General features: G+C 41.9%; 1 protein-coding gene across 1 annotated transcript in view; it reads left to right on the top strand.

The window, feature by feature from the left end:
• Positions 1 to 3,913: 3,913 nt before the first annotated feature.
• Positions 3,914 to 7,623, top strand: part of gli2a (GLI family zinc finger 2a) — a 92,825-nt gene continuing 89,115 nt past the window's right edge. Inside the window, exon 1 of the mRNA XM_056389969.1 lies at positions 3,914 to 4,469. The gene's annotated coding sequence lies outside the window, so the exon portion shown is untranslated. The remainder of the gene's footprint in view (positions 4,470 to 7,623) is intronic.

Below are 7,623 nucleotides of genomic sequence, written 5' to 3'. Positions count from 1 at the left end.
ACCACTACGCCACACGGCGCCCCCTGTGGCCCATTGTTGTCTGCATTTCCACCGTGGCCTAAAGTCCCAGGAAGATTATGCAAAATTATTACTTGACATTACATTATTCACAGCACTTTGAGGACATAACATGAATGAACTCTGGTTGCCTGTTTCAGTTTTTTTACCTTCTTCTGGACTTGTTTCGCGGTGTGGAAAATGTGTTTGCTCGCTCTGTCCTCGCTCACTGTGGACTTGGCGAGTGAAATAAAATGCAGTGAGTACTCGACCAATCAGAAATGTTCAGCACTGCAGACCACACCCCCCCATCCTGAACCTTTGGAAAGTGCCACCCCCAACCAGGGACTTTTTGGGGGGTTGATCAGTTACACTGGAACTAAATTTAGACCCTGGTTCCTGCTGTGGAAACGTGCATAGTCCCTCAAAAGGTTCCTGGTTCCTGGGGAAAGTTCCTGCAGTGGAAACGTGGCTTCTGAGCATTTACCTGAAATCTGCTGTATTTGTATTTGATCACAAGTACAGGCTCAGAGCCTACTCTCTTCTGATTGGCTCACTGACCTGTTGTCACTAGAGCTTAAGAGAGAAGCCTGAGAGAGGAGATGTAAAACTACATTGAGATGGTTTTTGTTTTTTGGTAAAACACATGTATAAAATATGGGACCTTTAATATAAAGAATTACCAAAAAAAAAAAAAAGAATATAGTTTAACATTCTAATCAATTCATTGATTAAATGGGCAAATTTTCATTAGAAATGTGCAGGTACACTCATCATATTAATATGACTCAGGGAAATATATTTAAAAAAAAAGATCATTAACCACCTAATGCATCAGTCAAAACTATTGTAAAGACATACATTTATTGGCTATAATTGAGCACAAGATCACGTTTGAATTTGTTTCAGATTATCAACTGAGATCATTTAAACAACATGTTCCCCCATAAACATCTGGGTAAACAATGAGCTGGCTGCAGATGTTATCACAGAAGAAGAAGGCATCGGGTAATATGACCAAAACCATAATCTTATTATCCTCTCAAACTTCAAATAACGGCGTCTCTTCTCCTCACCTCTTCATCTTTGTTCCTTCTCCTCCTTGTTTCCCCTCTTTGATTCTCGATCCAGCAGCTTTACCGTCTCTACTTTAGCAGTTACATTCCTCTATTCCAATCAGAAAAAAGGCCGACCGGCTCATTAAAATTCCTGCCTGTAAGACCATAGTAGCACGGGGAGGGAAGGCCAGCGAGCCCGACACTGGCATTCACCCTCCTTTTGAGGCCGTGCACAGGCACAGAGGCGCAGGGGACCGCAGGGGCCGCTCATGTGCACGGGCTGGTGTTGAGATTGGGCACTGAGGCATGATGCAGCCGCACAGAGAGACAATAGGGGGCAGCACCTCGAGCCCCAAACAACGACCGGGGCCCTACAATCCCTCCGTGACTCAGTGTGTTTTCATCCTCTTCATCTTTTTGTCTCCCGTCCGAGGAGCCGAGCAGCAGCTCAGGAGTTTGAACTTTGGTTTCCATGTGTGAGTCACTTTCTTCCACATCTTCCACCGAGACCTTAAACCGCCTCTTAGAGTATGTGTCTTTATTTGTGTGTGTGTGTGTGTGTGTGTGGTTTTAGTACCTGTGATTGACGGGCATCCTGACACCATGAGAGCCTCAACATAAAGGGATGAGCAACGAGTGGAGAATGAATGAATGAGTCAGGAGGGACGACTTGTTTCATTTCTGCTCAGTTACTGTACTTGTATGCAACTTCAAGATGTCACTTTACTTGACTTTTTTCCATTTTATTTTACGCTGATTTTTCACATTTCAGTGGGAGATATTATTTATAATAATAGAAATAGAGTTTATAAAACATGATACATTGTTATGAAGAAGTCAACAATATAGAAAAGCATTTAAAATGGTTCGACTTGGAATAAACTACGACACTAAAGTGCTGCTCACCTGTGAATGCAGGATTATTTAATAAAGTTTATACTAACATAACACACCTGACACAGGCTGGTACTTTTTCTTTTGGACATTACGCTTTGACAGTTATGTGAGTAAAATAAAATCCTCTTAATTTTATATTGCCCTTTGTGTCATTGTTTAAGAAAGAGGTCAGTAGAACAGAAAAATATTTTTTTGAAAGATGCTAAAATAATGAAAAGAGACAAAAACATGTTTTATTTTCTTTGCTTTGGTTCAGGGACGCTCCGCAGTAAATGTTACATGCAGCAGTGATTTGTCTTTGTTTGCAGGATGAATGTCAGCTGTTAGTCTGCGGCGTTGATACGTCTGGATCATCGACCCCTGACTCCAGAACACACCAAGGATCCAGACAGATCTGTGATCATTGTGAATATCACACATGAATAAATTATACAATACATGAACACTACAGTGCACACATTGAACTCAGTGGCCACATCCTATAGTCTTATAAAAATAACTTTATTTGTATGGCACAGTTCATACACGTGCGACTCAAAGTGCTGGAAAAGTTTAAAAAAAAATAAGACGTGAGAAAAAAATTCAAAGGCCCACATCTGACATAATAATAAGTTCTGATACCAGTAAATTACATTACATAAGAGCTATGAAAAAACTGAAGGTTTTAAGATTTTTGGTTTTTAAGCCGTCAAGTGACTCATCTGATCCGACCTCGTCTGGAAGCTGCTGCAGAGGCAGAGACACAGACTGCAGCTTCTCTGTGTCGTAGTTTCAGAGGATCTTCTGGATCTGGCCGGGGCGATCCCACCAACATATACAGACATATGAATACTTACAGGTCTATAGGGGTTACAGCGGGTACTGGGTTAAATTGAACTGGGGTGTCCTGGTGCAGAATATAAGTATTAGGCTACAATTGAAGATAATGTGATAACTGACTGTGACTGTCCATTACTTGAATTCATCAATTAGATGAATTAGGAAAACATGCAGCTTATGCCTGAGACCCATATTAACACGTGGAACATAAAGTTATTTTTACTCTGTACTGTACACTTCAGGTACTTTTTCCATTTTCTATTGTATTTCTATTTTCTATTTGTTTCTGTATATGGAGAAATTTCATTTTTAATACTGTACTTTGCTTTTACTGAAGTGGGATTGTGATTTCAGGACTTGAATCATAATGAATTTTATTCTGTGTTATTGCTTCTTTTTCTTTATTAAAGGATCTGAATCCACCACTTTCATAATTTTCTTTCTGCTCTTAAAAATAACTGTTACTTAAAAAAAAACAAAAAAAACTAAATGAGCATTTAAATGCACAGAGTACAGGGTGACTTTAGGTGAAATCTACATGAATCACATAATGAATGCTGTTTGTCCGCAGCACATCACTGCCGAATAAAAGGTTCCAGCAGAGATGAAAAAGCCTGGATGGGAATAAACAAAGCATGAATTATGAAGATTGTTTACTGTCTACTTTTTTTGAATCAACAAGCTGTAGCTTTAACTATAGACTCTGGGTGTATTTGCTGGTAAATGTTGAGTTTGGTTTGTTCAAGATCAGAGAGAGCCTTGATTATCCGTCCACCCACTCACAGAATCACTGCTCCAAGAGCCTTTTCCAACCGTAAAGACCTGCTGTAGGTGAGAGGCTACCGTCAACAAAGGCTCTGTTGTAACTGATTGAAATGTGTGTTTTTAAAACGCAGCTCTAAAACCCCCGCGCGCAAAGCTGACTCCAACCAACGCTCACAACAATGAAGCCCGTGAAAAATCGCGCAATAAATGAAACTTTATCCAACTTCTCTCCCGTCTACAACTGCTGGATTGAGTTAGCCCGGCCCATCTGGTGCAGCAAATGGCCCAACTCACCAGGGAGCGAGGGGAGTGAGAGAGGAGGAGATGGTAAAGGGGGGGAAGAGAGAGAGAGAGAGAGAGAGAGAGAGAGAGGGGGGGGGTTGAAAACAGATCAGCAGCTTGAAGATCTCAACACCACCGCATGTCTCTGCAACAACTGCCGAGTGAAGCCAAACCGCTTTGAGTCCCAAACTTTTTTTATGAGTAAGAAAAAAAAAAGAAGCAGATATTTTACACACCATGTTAGTTTGCTGAAGACGCGCGCACAGCACGCACGCAAAGAGCGCACCTCCGAGGAGAAGATGGATTGTAAGAAAAAGTTAGACGCGACTTCTGCTCCGCACTGAGACTCTCTCTCTCTCTCTCTGTCTCTCTCTCTCTCTCTCCGGAGGTAGAAGAAGAGGAGGAGGAGGAGGAGGAGGAGGTAATGCCGAGCAGCAGACTTTGCGTGCTCCAAAACTTTTCCTAACTCGGTTCATGGAGTTTCGCGTCAAGTCCGGAGAGGCTCGTATGCGCGGTTCGCGTTCAATGGTGGTGCCAGCTTAGTCCCAGTTTACGGGAATCCGACTCCAGGCAAAGTTTTTCCTCGGACAAAAAAAAGACTTGAGAGAGGAAGAGCTGCTGCGGTTTCGACGGGGGGAAAGAGAAGTGGAGGTAAGATGCTGACAGGCGGCGGAGTTTGGGAGAAGTTGCTTTACTAATGTCTTTGTGTTGTCTTTTATTTCCACTCTGCAAAAAAAAAAAAAAAAAAAAGTGTTTTACTGTGAGTTTGTCCTCCTCTCCTCTTCCTCCGCTGCCTCGCGTGTCAGCAGCAGATGAGGCTCAGGGCAGCTTCACATCTCATTTGCACTTTGAACTTATCTGACACAGGAATCCAAAAAATGTTTTGTCCTGCAACTTGATCCATATGGGAAGAGATGTGATCAGAAAGCTCGGCGCCAACAGCTTTTTATTAATAGTTCTACAGAAACTGTTGCAGGATCCAAAAGTGAAATTCTATGGTTTAAAAAACAACCCTGCAAATGCATCTTTATCACAACATGAAGAAAAACACTTTTTCTTTCACTGTTTCATCTTTGGATGCTTAGAATGAAAAGCTGCACTGCACTAATGCAATCACTCTCACACTCCTCTCTCTCTCTCTCTCTCTCCCTCTCTCTCTCTCCCTCTCTCTTTTTATTTTTTAATCTCTTAATGCTACAAAGCAGAGAAACAAAACATAAGGCAGAGGGTCAGGAAAGCAGCAGCAGCAGCAGCGTGGACACGTTACTGCCTCTGACAGGCCTGTGGGAGATGTGTACCTCTTGATGAAAGATTCAAAGTTTACTATTTGCTCTCCAGGCTGAGCAGTCAACAAACACTTGACGCCTTTGTGGGGCCCTTAACCAGCTATATTTGCTGTTGGCTTTTACCCCTATCTAACAGGCGCTGCTAATGATCTCTAAACTCATGTGTGGACTTACGAGTCCCACTTTTTTTTTTTGGGGGGGGGGGGTTGTTTTGGCCTACATATTAGTGGAAAAGGAACTTTGTGTTTGTTTTTTTTTGTGAAGCTTTAAGTCACATTTGAAAATCAAATGGGTGTTTTTTTTGTGGTTTTTTTTGGCATGCTGATGAGACCTAGAAAAGTTGGAAAATCATTGCGAAGCTTTAGGAATAATTCTGTCTGTCTTTTTTTTTTTGTTGTTGTTTTGTTTTTTTTTTTAAACTGAGTAAGAATACATGCATGTGTGTTTTCCGCTTCACATGATGACAAACCCAGGCAGGGCTGAGGTGATTTGCATGAGAATAAAAAAGAGAAAGTTTTAGTGCATTTGCCCATTGTGAGGAATGAAGAGTTCCAACAGTTAGGGCCTACGGAGAGTGAAAGGAGTAAAGAATGGATGAGCCTATTCAGCTCATTCAGCCTCGGTTCGGGGGCTCTGCTCTGCTCTGCAGCGTTCAGAGACCCATAGTGGCCATGTCACTTTCATCTCCACAACCCCAACCCCTGTGTGCTGTTGTGTGTGTGCTGTTGTGTGTCTGCTGCTGCTGCTGCTGCTGCTGTAGCCCCCGTTTTCACACAGTGCACACAGGCCCCACTTTATTGATCTAGCTCTGTTTTTTTCTGGAAATCCGCAGAAAATTTAATGAATCAAATACTGGAAATACTGTGTGTGTGTGTGTGTGTGTGTGTGTGTGTGTGTGTGTGTTGGAGAGAATAGGCCAAGTAGGAGGAGGAGGTGGGAGAGAGGGGGGTTGATTTTTTTTTTTTTTTTTTTTTTTTTTTTTAAGCAAATACCGATGAAGTCTAGCGTACAGGGACAGAGAGGAGGGTTGGAGGAGGAGAGGGTGAGGAGGGTAAAGTCTGAGTGACTCTGAGGAGGGGGAGGAGCACCCCACCACCACCACCACCACCACCTCCACCACCCTCCCCCCCCCCCCCGCTCCACCACAACCACCCACTCCTGCTGAGTAAACTCAAAAGTTGTAGAAGAAAAAAAAAATAAAACAGAGAGAGAACACCGTCAACCCCAACCTATCCCACTCTGACCCTCGTTTCACTCAGACACCCAACCAGTGGAGGCATTTAGCGGCCGTCGCCTCATGGTGGGGATGTGTTAGGTGTGGTGGGGTTGGGGTGAGGGAGGGAGGGAGGGAGGGAGGCTTCTTTTGGGGCCTCGGTGGTTTGGTTGAAAAATGTTTGCACTGGAATTTAGAGGCTGTGGATGAAGAGTAGCTGCTGCTGTTTCCCTTAAGCGCTGTGTAAACCTCTGACCTGCTGCTGAACACACTGTAGTTCAACACAATGTGTGACTGACTGAACCACAATGCAATAAGTTTATACTTTACACAACCCCCGAGAGAAGTGGATGTTTGCATGCTTGGCGGTAGGCGGAGGAGTAACAAGGTTTAAAAAAAAAAAAACTGAAGGGATGCTGCGGCATGTCTCGTGGCTGCAGTGCATTCTGGTCTATTGACGACGTAGGATGAGGATGTGCTTGTTCCTTTCTGACTGATGAACATAATGTAGGTTGAACCTTGCTCTTTGATCCTGATGGGGCTGAAACCCGAACACATAAAACTGTGGATTTCTCCTTTTTCTCCTTTTATATTTTTTAGGCACAGGAAACAGGAAACTGTGACATCACCGACAGAAAAGAGCAAATTGTCTTGAATTGTTTTGTTGTCAGTCTCACAAATTCATATGTCACTCGTGGAGATGTAGTTGAAGTGAAATCACATTCTTGTTCTGCTGTTGAGCCTATTATATTAATTATATAAGAATATTTATATTAATAATGGAGTCCATAATGGGGCTGCAACCAATATGCTTGAAAATCATATTTCCCATAATATGCAAAAAAAAATCCTTCCCACCCTTCCCCTCATTTTATAATATATTATTATTATTATATTATGATTACATATTACAATCTCTATATGTTACATTATAAATGAATCTGTTTTTATTAATTGTTTGGCCTGTAAAATGAAAATCACTTATGTATTATTAGATGTCATAAAATAGTGAAAATTTATTGTTTCCCTGAACACAACGTGATGTGTTCAAATTGCTTGTTTTGTGTGATCAACAGCACAAAGCCTGAAGATTTTCAAGGAACAATGATGTGAAATAGATAAATGAAGGATTTAAAATATTTTCTTAATAAATGACATAAAATAACTGTTGGAGCACTGGTCCATCAAGTGATGTTTTAAATGAGCTCGCTTGTCCGACAGCTCCGTGGCTCAAACATATTCAAATGACAATCAAATGAAATGTAAATCAGATCTTACTCAAAGATTCACCTCAACAAATGGCAGT

Source organism: Seriola aureovittata, chromosome 11, assembly GCF_021018895.1.
Source record: "Seriola aureovittata isolate HTS-2021-v1 ecotype China chromosome 11, ASM2101889v1, whole genome shotgun sequence".
Lineage (NCBI taxonomy): Eukaryota > Metazoa > Chordata > Actinopteri > Carangiformes > Carangidae > Seriola > Seriola aureovittata.
Note: the sequence above shows the minus strand (reverse complement) of the source record. Positions and strands in the feature narration are given on the sequence as shown.